General features: G+C 40.0%; 1 protein-coding gene across 5 annotated transcripts in view; it reads right to left on the bottom strand.

Moving 5' to 3' along the window:
• The window catches only part of LOC122562122 (matrix-remodeling-associated protein 7-like), a 138,490-nt gene that overhangs the window by 70,348 nt on the left and 54,070 nt on the right, over nucleotides 1-14,072 (bottom strand). The gene's annotated exons all lie outside the window — the stretch shown is intronic.

Genomic DNA, 14,072 nt, shown 5'->3' with positions numbered 1-14,072 from the left:
CTCAACTGGAAGATAAAAACTGAACTGGCAAGTTAAGATCTCCCTGAAATATAACAATACCCCTTAGGTGTTTGCTTGAAAAAACCTCCCAGTACTCGGAATTCTAGTATTTTTGGTTTTGTGCACTAAATTGGATGAAGCATTAACTCAAGAACATTTTACAAGTAAAGTAGCAAGATGAAGCCAAGAGTGAGCAAGATGATATGACATTCTATTACTTTGTCTAAAATGTCTCTAATATAAGCCAGACATAAACCCTTGCATTAAAGTCAGGGGAACACACCCACTTGAAATCCAGTACAGTACTGTTTTGTGGTGCTGTCAGACAAATGGTGTATTCTGTTAAGAATTGTCTTGACTAAGTACTATTGCACAATTACATTGTGGGTTGTCTTAAATCAGTTGAAAGAACATTAGAATTCTGACTTCTGCTCAGAGTACAAATTTTAAACATTCCTATGCTTTAACCTGGTTTGTGTAGATCTTGGTCAAATGTATCACTTAAGGGATGCTGTACTTTAAATATTTACTTTCTTGAACCTGGGATTTACTTGAAATGTTAGCTTTTTAAAAAAAAAGCTATTGCAGTACATAGTTTTATTCTGTTTAAAGGTAATTTTATCTGGCCCAGTTGGAGTAGTGGTTGGTCATTCTTGACATGACCAGTGTGGCAGCCATGCCATCATTAAGATGTCTTCTATGCTAAGATTTCATCAGTCGAGTTCTGAATGAGCATTGCTGAGGAATTGAGTGGGGTTATAAATCTGAGATGTAATGAAGGCTCACTTAAGGTGGCCCCAAACTCAAATAGTCTGCATTTGTTTCATTAGTACAATTAAATAGTCAATCATTACTGGGTTGTAAATATGTTCTGTACCTCCCCAGCACCGATACCCATCATGTCCATTTACACAGCCTTGTTACGACTAACATCCAATTTATTAAGACTGTGGCCAACTTATCACTTGACATGTATGTGGGCAACATTAGTCAGAAAAGTGCTGATACTTATTCTAAGTAATGCACTGCATTTGCAAGCCTACCAAGAAGTCCGCCTGAGAAAAATTCTTGGATTCCCACAACTAGAGAGACATCTAAAACAAGCAGGAGCTCAATCTCTACATCACCTCATTTTCCTGACCCCATAAGTTATAATTGCACTGTTCTCCTAGGAGGAGTTTGGTCAACTTGAAAAATAGTCTACATGACCAAATCAGTACATAACATTCAACCAGCCTTTAACATCAGACTATTTCAACATTCCTCCACACCTTAACCTTGAGAAAATTTTTCTCAAAACAAAAAAGTATTCAGTGACTCAATTCAGGCCTTGAAGAATCCTATAAAGTTTACCACTAACTGGCTCACCCTATATTCAGAGACCATGTCCCCTTGTCCCAGAGTCAAAGAGGGAGGTAGGGTCAGGAACAGACATCATACCGCTTTCAGGATGTTGTGTCTTCACAATTTTAATAGTTCAATTTCATCCTCATTCTTTCAATGATCAGTAAACAAAGGCCTTAAATCAAACCAAACCCCACTATCCCAGGAATTGGTCTGAGTTGCAAAGAAGAGTTGAAAAAAAAGTGATGCTGGAAAAAGCACAGGTCAGATAGCATCTGAAGAACAGGAGAGTTGATGTTTCAACATAAACCCTTCAGAAATGGAAGGTCCAGGAAGTCTTCAGGTTTGCACTTTATAAAAGTTGTTACACCAAGACTAAACACTAGTAAATTATGTTTGATCTATCAGAATCTAATCTTACAGCTGTTAGATGAGAACTTCACCTCTTGCTATTTTGGTCTCTTTTACATATTGCTTGGATCATCTCACATCCATGTAGCTGAACTGGAGACTTCCAACTAGTTTCTTTCAGTGGCACGTCACACTAATGTCCAGTGAGGAACAACTGACAGCACATCACAAGGTTGGGCATGGTTTAAAGCCCTTGCACAACATCCCTCTGTAGGTAGGCCTCTTGCATGGAGTGCAAGGATGGAAAAAAGTTAATGTCTTTTATGAACTTAAGGTGACTTGGGCATGCTTCAGAAATCATTCAGTAGTCACTGCAGTCATGAAGGAAGTGCAGTTCAGGTATAGCTAATATCCCACAAGTACAATACGATGGTCACCAGTGAAGTGTTCATGCTGATCAAGAGTCAAGTATTGGTTAAGAAACCGGGTATGACTTCCTGATCAATATTCAAAAAAGTACCACAGGATTTTAAAGCCATTCAAGGGCAGATCTCCAAAACATGACAGATTTTGTATGAAGTTTTCAAGTTTGCTTCAACAAACCTGTTTTATTCATTTCAAAGATGACTAAAATTTCCTATTTATGTACATTTGGAATGGGTGTTGAAATTCCATGATTTGGTCACCATTTCAAGGTGAAGTTTACTGTCTGTGCTGTGTGACAGACTCTACAGCCTTGCAAAAATGCTTAATTTCCAACAAGACTAATTTGGCTTCAGATTACACATGTACAAATTTGCTTCGGTTATGTCCTGCAGGTTAGCACTATTTTGAAATCCCAATAGGTTAACAAAACTAAAAATCTTTTGTGGTACCCGATACATTGCTTACAAAAATAAAGCATTTTAAAAACTTCCAGATTGCCGAAAGAAAAAAAAGAGCTCAAGTACTAACCTCTGACCAAAGGAGAAAAGTGAAATCACACTAAAGGAATATTGTTTAGTCATGATTCAGAGCTCCTGTTCCTTTTTAAAGCATATCACCATTTATGGTTGCACTTCAGTTTCAGAGGCAAGTCATTGCTGAACAAAAAAAAAAAATCACTCCTGCCAAATTGCTAGGAACCATCAGATACTTAAACTATTCCACATCATCCATATATCAAACAATGAAAATAAGCAACTCCTGAAGTATGATGTTCAAGGTTTAATCCACACAGAGACACACTGACCACCAGATAGGGGTACAGTGGCAAAGGAGTACAAGTTGAACTTCATAACATCCACAGTCTAACTAGACCAGACACACTGCTTTCCCCTAATACTCAGTTGCACACATGACAAACATCTGCATTTCACCTTGGTGCAGTGTACCAACTGAAGGTAGAGAGAAGAGAGAAATCAGCAATCTCAATGCTTCCTCTTGCAAGAATTGGAATTTGACAAGTACAATATCTAGTTTGCATGGGGTAGCTTCATCGTGGTAATTAAACCTGCATTAAAACCAGGGACTTGATCCTATATTAATGTTTGATTTCAGTCAGCTGAAGACCATGGAACATATTTGTGCAGTGGAGTAAATGGATACACTATTCAGCATTTTGAAAATTAGAGACTCAGTTGTCACTTCATTTGAATAAACTTGACAAACCAAAAGAAGTGATGGGCCTCACCAGAAGCCTTCAAGAGTTTGGGTTTACAAACAATGAAAGCAGATGCTAAAATCTGGGTTTGCATTGGGAAAAGTTTTGCCAGGGGATTTCCCTGAGAAAAAAAAAGGGGAAGACAGATTGTGGCAGGAGTGATGGCCTCAGCTTCGATTACAAAGAGAGACACCTTGACCACTATCTCTAACACTGGAATCATCAAGATAGTCACTGGATTGCGAGCAGGATTATTGTTTGAGCTGAGCAAGCTTGGTGGATCTTTATGCTGGCTTTGACCTAACACTAATTCAGTGACTGACCGGCCAACCAGAGCTGTGACTTCTGAGAGCACCTGCATCCCAGACCAGGAAGTCTAAATATACCTGTCAGGGTGACTGTGGGAGGAAGCATCACTGGTTGACAGGACCTTCTAGAATTATCCTAGATTGGTATGGGTTCTAAGCAGCAGATAGATATTTTCTAAGTGCAGGACTTTCCCAGTTGGGGCTACTTTGACAATCTTCAGGAGTGTGAAGCAATGTGATCACCTCCTGAAGGTAATTCAGAGTTAAAAGGTGGAGAGGGTCTCTTCATCTTGTCTACAAGACCATTGTTTGTTCTCCCTGCAAAGGAGCTGGACTATTACAATCCCTTTGTATAACCCTCATGTCCCAGCAGAAGAGGTCTCATATCTTCCCAGGAAGGTGCATACGCTGGAAGGAGGCAGCATCGATGTGGTGGACCCCTTTGGAATCTGGATGAAGTCAAAAAAGGTGACTAGTGAGAACATCCTCCACCCAGCCCCCCCCCCCCACACCCAGGGTGGATCAGAGGGAGCAGGGCCTACCTGATGTATACAGGACAGCCAAGTGTGCACTGAACTGGAGGGGGTAGGACACATTGCATACTGCGAAGTGACTCTGCAGGAACTGCAAACAGGAGAGTCACCTAAGGACCACAAGAATTCAAAAAGCTGCAACCTGTGTTGAGAAGCAGGCTGCCGATACAAGGCCTGCCCAAGATGGGACCCCCTGCCACATAACTCGGGATGGCTGGAAGTGGCAATGTGAGCCAATGGCCCCATAAAAAGTGTACCATCCTCACCAGCTAGCAAACTGATATGGTGTGCAGGGGGACCCAGGAGGAGGAAGGTAGCTAGTGTGGAGGCAGAACAACTGACCCAACCTCTACCAGAGGAAACAAAAAAAAAAAAAAAAGGGGATGAAGCGGAGGAGCGAGAGCAAGAGCAAAGATGGAAAGAGGTAGCTGCATGTCGGCTACACCAGCAGCTTTTCTGACAAAGACATGCAGCAAGATGGCTAACAACCAACTAAGTGGCAGAGAAGGATACAGGAATTCCACCAAACCTGAAATGCCAGACTTCAAGGGGCCTAGTAAAGTCCAACATCTGGCTGCAAGAAGCCAGGAGGTATCCACTGCACCACAGCTCCAGGCAACCAGAAGCCATTACTCTGACAGAACTGGACCTTGCAGGCTTTGTTCCACCCCAATGACACTAGAGCAGGGCAATCCCTCCAGGGAGGATTAGGACAGCAACCTTACTGCTCTACACTGTGCTCACACCATGGGGATGCAGGGAGTCCCCCAGTTACAAGATCATGAGAAAGTAAGTGAGTAATGGGTAGTTCTGTAAAAAGCCTTGTTAAAATTGCCAGTACTGCATTAACATCGTAGAGTTAACACCACATGCAATGTGTTTGCGTGTCAGCTTACCTGGTCAATGTTAAAGCAGATATGGAAATGTGTTGCTGGAAAAGCGCAGCAGGTCAGGCAGCATCTAGGGAACAGGAGAATCGACGTTTCGGACATTAGCCCTTCTTCAGGAATCCCATTCTGACTTGCTGCGCTTTTCCAGCAACACATTTCCATCTCTGATCTCCAGCATCTGCAGACCTCACTTTCTCCTCAATGTTAAAGCAGACCTTCTATTTCTGGAGTGGGGGATATCACCTCAACAGCACCAGACCCTCCTAATGCCTCAATTTAAGTATTACTACGTATAAAGAGGGCATTGATTTTGACAGTCAGATTTTCTGCTTGTTTACGGATATGCAACTGTAAAGAACCAAACTGCATGTTACTATACACACAGATGCATGACATCTTAAAAAAAATTAGGGCCTACTGCAAAAACAGTGGTTCAGATCACTTGTCTCCAAATGCATTAGTGTCAACAAAGGATAATTGGAACATCAAAAAATCTTCCAAGGATTGTTAAGAATTGTTGAAATGTTAATCTTAGCGATTGTGCCTATTGTTAATAATCTTTTACAAGTTTGGTGAAGACTAGGATCAGAATACCAAGAGCCCAGGCCAAGCAGGTTAGGATGTACAGGAATAAAATATGGAGCAACAAAAGGGGAGGGGGGAAAACCATGAACAGAACCAGTACTTCCAGAATTCTAAGTTATACTCTGCTCTAACAGTTGGGGGATTTAAAAAGAGTCAGTTAGTTTCATGACGCACTAATTAACTAGGAGATATCTACCATTTCCAATGGACTAATTCACCCATGATTTTTCAGTCCCCCAATACAGTAACTGCTACATGACCTGGAGAACTCAAATTACCCTTTTCTTAAAAAAACAGCCACAAAAAAACAAACTGCCTGGATTTACAGGAATGGCACAAATTCATGGGAACCAAAAATGCAACCATTGTTTTCCTGTAATAAGTCACAAAATGCTCAGTCACGTTTAACTTAACCACTGTCACACTTCCAGTATATTTAAAACTTTGATTAGTTTTGGAAAAAGTTATTATGTAATATGTACCAGAGGCATTGCATGGATAAATGAGTGGCTTTAAACTGCCAATTCATAGAAAAACACTATGGGGAGAAGCTGCAATCAGCTTGAAGACAGTTAGGGTTCAGCTCATTTATTTCATGGGACTTTAAAAGAGTCATTAAATTCTTTCATAATACCCCCTTTTCAAAATGTCACCTCTAACTCACCAGTTGTATAAAAACATTTTCCTTGACAGTGAAAACACAAAGTTTAAAAATCACAACACCAAGTTATAGTCCAACAGGTTTAATCGAAGCACTTGCTTTCAGAGTGCTGCTCCTTCATCAGGCACAACCACCTCATGAAGGAGCAGCACTCCAAAAGCTAGTGCTTCAATTAAACCGGTTTGACTATAACCTGGTGTGATTTTTAAACATTGTTTTTTTTCATGGTTTAGAGATGCCGATGTTGGACTGGGGTGTACACAGTTTACTGACTGACCTCCTGTAGTCATGGATTGTCTGCCGGTACTCCAGGTTTCCACTTGTCTCTGGAAGCTATTAGACAGTGATGATTAGAGTGCAAAGCTACTTGGGGGGGGGGGGGGGTGGTATTTCTTTATTTCCTTCTGCTAGATGGCCAATTGCTCTCGGACAAGCAAAAGTGAAACTGCAGTCTGCAAGCTCAGAAATTAAGTGGCTGATCTGTTCATACCCTGCTGCTGTGCAAATCACAAGTAAAAAAATCCAAATCTGCTAGTTAATGAAAAATAGGAAGATAATTTAATAGAAGGACTAAGGTGCACCCACAGTGCGAGAAACAGAGCACCACAAACTATATTGCACCCTACATCTGGAGGCTAATGCACAAAGACAACCGGGGAGAAGCAGTGGGGAAGGGGAAGGAGGAGGAGAGAGGAGAACAGTTTAGGCTTGAGGTGTAGACATTCATGCCAATAAATACTTGCAGAAAAAACAAAACCAAACAAGATATGACACCTGAAAAAGAACAGGATGCAAATATTTGTTTAGAACACCACCCAAAAGCATGTTCAAGGAGAAAGCAGCATTCTAACTGGAAAGTAATATAGCCAGCTTCTGGAGAAATGTCAGACATGTTTGGATTAAAATCACTTCACATCACACAGCAGGTTGACATTGCCAGGTCTCAAGGTAACATTCCTGAAGAAGGGCTTATGCCCGAATTCTCCTGTTCCCTGGATGCTGCCTGACCTGCTGCACTTTTCCAGCAACACATTTTCAGCTCAAGGTAACAGGCTTGGGGCTAACAGGTGGTGAATGCAGGAGGCTTCAGACAATAAGTAAAATGCATTGGTGTCCAACCGATCTCCAAGATACATGAAGTGTGTGCTAGTCCTCAAATGAGGCTCAAATTATTACACAATGGAATGGCACTTGTCCCACTGAATTAACGAACTTAATTTGACAGGGAAAACACGATCTCGAATTAAAGTGGAGCAAAATTGCACTAGTCAACTAATGTCAAATCTAATCCTTGGACAGGTAACCCTCCATGTATGAGAGATCTGCAATGTTTTATAGGTCACAAAGCAATTGATTAATTCTGGAGATCCATTATGTTTTAATAGATTGGTCTTCCTGGTGGTAAAAAGTAGAGGGAGTAGCTAGAGTTGATCACTCAAAAGCTGAAAGCAGAAGGAGGGATCACAGTGACAGCAACTACAGAAAGGACAAAACAGCCTCAGGTTTTACATCTATTTCCTCATTGCATACAGATTGAAAAAAAGGGTCCAGCTTTACTAGAGACTTCACTACCAATACCAACCACTGGAATTCTGCCAGAAGCTTGCCAAGGTAAAGCTCTTTACTACCTTGCTGCAAAGATGAAGCTGGATAAAGCATTAACATTCTGGCTACCAATCAGGAGCGGATCCAAATAATTTATGTTACATGGCATTTCCAACACAAAAAAGGAATCTCAAATGCAGATAGCACAAGATAGTCGGTGATCTTCCTTAAATGGAAGTATTCTAATTTCTGCTTCTTTGCAGGTGTGGAGGAGACAAAAGGGGAAGAAAGCTCAAAAATTGCAGAATCTGGAGGGTGTTAAAAGCACACCAGATAGAACAAAGCTCATACAAAAGATGTAACTTAAAAATATAGTCAGTGACTTATGCATTTGTATACAAAAAAGGAGTTTACTGGGATCCTGACAAGGTGAAGCTCTTGCAGATAAGTAATGCAATCAATTTTTGCCTTGACAAGTCAAGCAGAGACCATGTACCAAACTCACTGCTGAAGCATGTTCAGTAGTGTGGGGTGGGGTGAGCGCAGAGAAGAACAGCCTTTGCTCACTTTCTCTACTTTAGAAAAGAGAGAAGCTAATGTCAATACCCCAATCTGACCACAAACCACTTCAAAGATGTCTTCCTGAAATCATTGTCTGCTCCTGCAAACAAGTTTTTTTTTAATTTCCCATATCTTAACCTATGAATGTGTTCATTAGCATACTCTTGAGAGCAGGAATTCCCACAAACAAAAAATTGAGGATGCTAATACAGACTATGTGGTCTTCAAGGTTCAAGTAGGAAACAATTACCTATCAGGTCAAAGAACATAACAGATCTTTCAGACCACCTCACCTAGTATGAAAATAAAGAACATGATTCATGGGAAGGGTTAAAGCAAGACCACCACTGCCAATCTGTGGAAGGCAGGATGGGATAAGAATAGTGGAATGCTCTTACACCAATTAGCAGAGCAAGGTTAAGGTTGAAAGGTCACTGACAAGAGGGGATAAAAGGAACTTGCTTTGTTACTTGTGTTAGTGTTAATTAGGACAGGATTGGGACCATAAATATTTGGGACATGACATTAAAACATCTAATCAATAGTTAGTAAAGTCAGCTAGAGACAGGAGACTATTGTAATAGATATTTAGCTATTCTATCATGACAGGATAGTCTGGAATAGAAGATCACTGTAGCAGAGAGTTAACAATAAATATCTAACCATGACACTGGAATAATATTAAGTAGAATGTACAACTAAAGATAATGGGAACTAACATCACTGGTTTATTATGTAGCTAGAGTGAGGTACTTTGATTAAGTATAGTTGGACATGCTGATAAGCTAACAGAGTTGAAACTTTATTGCTGGAACAGCACAGCAGGTCAGGCAGCATCCAGGGAACAGGAGATTCGACGTTTCGGGCACAGGCCCTTCTTCAGGAATGAGCAGAGAGTGTTCAGCAGGAGAAGATAAAAGGTAGGGAGGAGGGACTTGGAGGAGGGGATAAGCTAACAGAAACAAGATTAAAAAAAATAAAAATCCATGGACCCTGAGGTTTGTGGGCATTCAAGAATCTGCTTTCTCAGTGTCACAGTTTTTTGTTTGCAAATAAATGACCTACTTCTTGAACTCCCTGCATCTCCTGGTGGCGATTCTCTATATTTTCTCCACAACAAATTAGTCCATGCCAAACAATCCAAAACTAAACTAATCCCATCTGACTGCCCCAGTCCATATCCTTCCGAACCTCTTACCTATCCACATCTTTTGATGAGTGTAATTATACCCATCTCCACCACTTCCTCTGAAAGTTCATTCCACCTGTGAACCATCTGCTCTAGAAAATAGCCTAGTCTTTTGTACAGCTCTTTCAAAAGATGCCCCAGTCTGCAAATCCCACATCTTAGAGAAATACACCTTGCCTACGTCCCTCAAAGGTAACCCTCAGCCTCCTACACAAAAGGCCTATCCCTCCAGCTCCCAGTCTTCATTCCCAGCAACATCCTGATAAATCTTTTGAACCTCTTTAGCTTGACAAAATCCTTACAACTGGATGACCAAAACTGGGAGTATTCCAAAGGCCTCACCAATGTCCTCTACAACCTCAACACAATATCCCAACTCCTATACTCAAAAGGAGTGAGCAAAGGCAGCAAGAATGGTGGAAGTTATCAAACCAGCTGAGAGACTTTCTTTTAAACCCCCACCCCATTCAAACATCTTGCTCACAAGTCAATAATGCAAAAAAGAAACTACTCCAGATGTGGCGGGAAGCACTGATTAAAACCAGCCCAGAGCAAACATGTCACTAAAACAAATTGGTGGTCAAGTCTGAGAAAGTAGTACTGTCCAAATAAGCAGTACAAGAAATCAGCTGGGTGTGGTTCTAACAAGATTAGTAGAAACAAGCTAGATCATTTGACACCCCAGACAAACAGCTTGGAATCAAATCTTTTCAGTCTTGCAGGCAGAGGTTAGCCTGTCATTGACAAGGATTGGATGTAAAAATAACCACATCCAAGATTCTAGATTGCATATTTCAGTCATTACAACATGGAGTTTCCCAATTGATGAATCAGCTCAACACCACACACAAAATCCTCAATTCCTTAGGTGTAAGCAGGAGTTACAAAAAGGATAAAAAAATTAAAGTAGACTGGTGCAAAGTAATCCTTAAAATGGAGAAATACACCTGAAGTGGTGCAAATTAGTCAAGTCCAAATGACTAATGTCATACTACAACCAAACTACTTTTCTAGCGGCCAAAATATTAAAAAAGCAGAAACAACAAGAGTAATCAAAAGATAGAACCAAAAGCCAAATTTCACTGATGAGGTGACTATTGCCAGAGTGCAACATTTCAAATTTCAAAAAGACAGCCCATGTGGCAACTTGGGACTTGCTTAGAGCAGTCATCTGGGATTTTACATTATGTTCACAAGAAGCTATTAATTCACTGCAGATAAATCAACGTGACCCTACCATCTGCAGATTATAGAATGATAAGTGCCCAACTTAAAATGGATTGCAAAGGACATTCCATTTCAACAGCACATTCCACAAGAGCAACTTTCTTCAGCAAGGAATCAGATTCAAGTACAAAAAATTCAACTTCGAAATACCAACAATGCATGTTCCGACTGGAGAAAAAATGGGATTAACTAGAATGGAGTCCTTTGACCATAGGCGATGTTGATGAACTTTTACTCAAAACAGGAGCGCATGTATTTGCACAAAGTTCTCTGGTTGCCTTGCTGGTAATGATCCTACTCCAGTCACTGATATTCACTGGTGGCAGTCAAAAAGCCAAATGAAAAGATTTAAATGCAGATGTTTAAATGACAAACCATGCTCTGTAAAATAAAAAGCATCTGATTTTGTAGGATACAAGTTTATTGTCATCAATTAGATCTTCAATTGAACACTTGGAAAACATTTTAAATTTGTGCAAGACAAATATCATTGCCAGGTCAGAGAATTGGGTGGTGTATTAGTAGTTTATGAGTGACCGGGGCACAAAGTAAACCATTATGTAGCATACCAACAGCAGAGTCAGCTCTGCATACATCCAAAACAGGGAGACGACAATTTTCTTTTGCAAGTCCATGGCAAAAGCAAGGTCATGATCATTATAAAACAGACTAGACTATTGTACCATGGATAAAAGTAGCATTTGCCAGGAGGCTCAGCATTAGCTATTTATAACAGGTGGTGGTGGCAGAAAGACACCGGGGAATACAGTTGCTCTCTGGCAGGGTAAACAAATTACAATCTATATTCAAAAATTCCCAATATTAGTTAAAAATCACTGTTGGTCTTGGAAGTTACACAAAACTAGTTTTAAGTTTTGGTATTAAAACACTTAAACATTGCCAGCTGGTTAAAGCCCTCAATATCTCATTTAATTATATGTTCAATACTAGAGATGGCTATTCCATGGACATGTGGGGCCAAAAAGCTGTTTCCATGCTTTATACCTCGATCAATCATTCTCAATCTTATCGTTAATAGCTACCTGAAACTCAGTTTTCAACTAGGAGAATTCAAATTGCAGAATGGAATCTAGTGGTTTGAGCCATGTTTCAGATTTGATGTACATTGAGCCACACAAAACACTCATGCTACTCAAGTTTTTCAATGAAACACACCAGCCTTGGTAACGTAGGAAGCACTAAAAGTAGTCTGTCAGATCTGGACAGTTTGCCATTGGACAACATCACCAACATTCTTCTGGTGAAGGAAGGAAGCAGTTGGTCCTCAAGTGTTCAAAAAAAAACCCAATACCCCTTTGTTTTCTTTGAAGTCCTATCTGTAACTAATACCACAATAAGTGCACCAAATGGAAGTAGGAACAGTACTAAGCAACTAACTTGAATTTTATTTGAAATTTTACAGGTCAGTAATCAAGCTACTAAAACAGGCTCCATAAAGTCAGGTTTTCCTCAAATCAGCAAGTATGAGCATTCTATGCTGTTACAAACACCTGCATTGTTCAAGTGCACATTCCTTCATTCCAGTCAGGTAACAGCAATTTTAAAAGTGTACTCTTTATAATCTTTTCCAGTTTGCTTGAAAAAGAATACACATTTTTTTATCTTGCAATCTTGTTTAATTAACGTTGCACTGATGAGGCACCATTTCCTCAATAACATCAAAACGTTTATAAGATCATAAATACATTTGGATAACCAAGTGATAAAGAACCACAAACAAAAATACTATTTCTGGCCTCCCCATGACAGACTCCAGCTAAAAGAGGTATTATTTAGATCCTTTGCCCAATTTTGGTCACTAGACTGAAACGGATTAACATATTTGAAACCATGCACAAATCAGTTAAAACTGACAAGCTTTTGAAGTCACAAGTGTAATATTTGAACTTGCCCAAATTGGAGTGTTGCAAAACCAATAAAATAGCATCCATATAGTCATGCAAAAGCAAAGTTACTGCCAATCTGGAAACTGACATGCCAAAAATGCTGGAAGTCCTCAGGGTCAGGTAGTACCTTTTAAGGGGACAAGCAGAGTTAACAACTTGAGGCCTGTTATCTTTCAGAATTAATATCAACAAAGCACAAAATTCAACAGCAAAGTCACAGATTGAACACAGACTGGCTGTTTAAACATACAAATAGTGACAAATTCACTTGGAAAATACATCAGGCTACTCTTGAAATATCAGTTTCACTTTTAAAAAGAGACACAACAGGAACCTCATCCAGCTCCACCACATTCAAATGGCCTCAGGCAATGCAACTTCAATTTTGCACGATTTGGAGATGCTGGTGTTGGACTGGGGTGTACAAAGTTAAAAATCACAACACCGGGTTATAATCCAACAGGTTTAATTGGAAGCACACTAGCTTTCGGAGCATTGCTCCTGCTACCACCTGATGGAGTGACGCTCTGAAAGCTAGTGTGCTTCCAATTAAACCTGTTGGACTATAAACTGGTGGTGTGATTTTTAACTTCAATTTTGAAGTTGGTAAGAAAAAAAATCTAACACCTACTACCCACAAAATTTCAAAGATGAGATAATCAAGTAATCCCTTGTACTAGTGGTGCAACTGTGGGGTTCTTTATTGAAAGAATTTCTCATGAAATTACCAACTCATCAACAACTCCAGATTTTGAACAAATCTTCAATATATCAGAGGGCGACTTGCCACTTCATTCACTTTTACAATCTACAGGGCAAGTGATTGCAAATGATGCTGTCCACCACTGGAATTAACAGAGGGCAAAGTATTAGAAATTACTGAAACATTCCCAAAAACAAACAAATCCTAAATGTGTCTTGAATCCTTTCAAGTATTGTGCTCACAAATCAAGATGTGTTCATGCTCTTTCCTAGAGTTAAGCCAAGAAAAAAATTCTATTGCCTCTTAGCTTCCCACACACTTCATTCAAAAAAGGTAGACTGCTACCAGTATTTAGATTTGATCTCTCCACACCAACTCCATGGCCTGAATACTTCAGTCGGAGGCTCGAATTTAAATGCTCAAGGTGTGGCCTTCTGATTGCTTTAAGAGGGTTGCATCAGCTGCCTCAATATAGAGTCAACCAATAGCCTGAAACATAAATGTAAGCTAGGTGTATAAAAATTGCAAGTGTTGGCTCATGCCTAATTACAGTACAGATTCAAGAACTTGCTGGTAAAGAGAAAGCTATTTCAACCTCCAAAATGAAGGTGGACCCTCCTATAACA

The sequence above is a fragment of the Chiloscyllium plagiosum genome, chromosome 24, assembly GCF_004010195.1.
Source record: "Chiloscyllium plagiosum isolate BGI_BamShark_2017 chromosome 24, ASM401019v2, whole genome shotgun sequence".
Taxonomy (NCBI): Eukaryota; Metazoa; Chordata; class Chondrichthyes; order Orectolobiformes; family Hemiscylliidae; genus Chiloscyllium; species Chiloscyllium plagiosum.
This window is presented reverse-complemented; position numbering and strand designations above follow the sequence as displayed.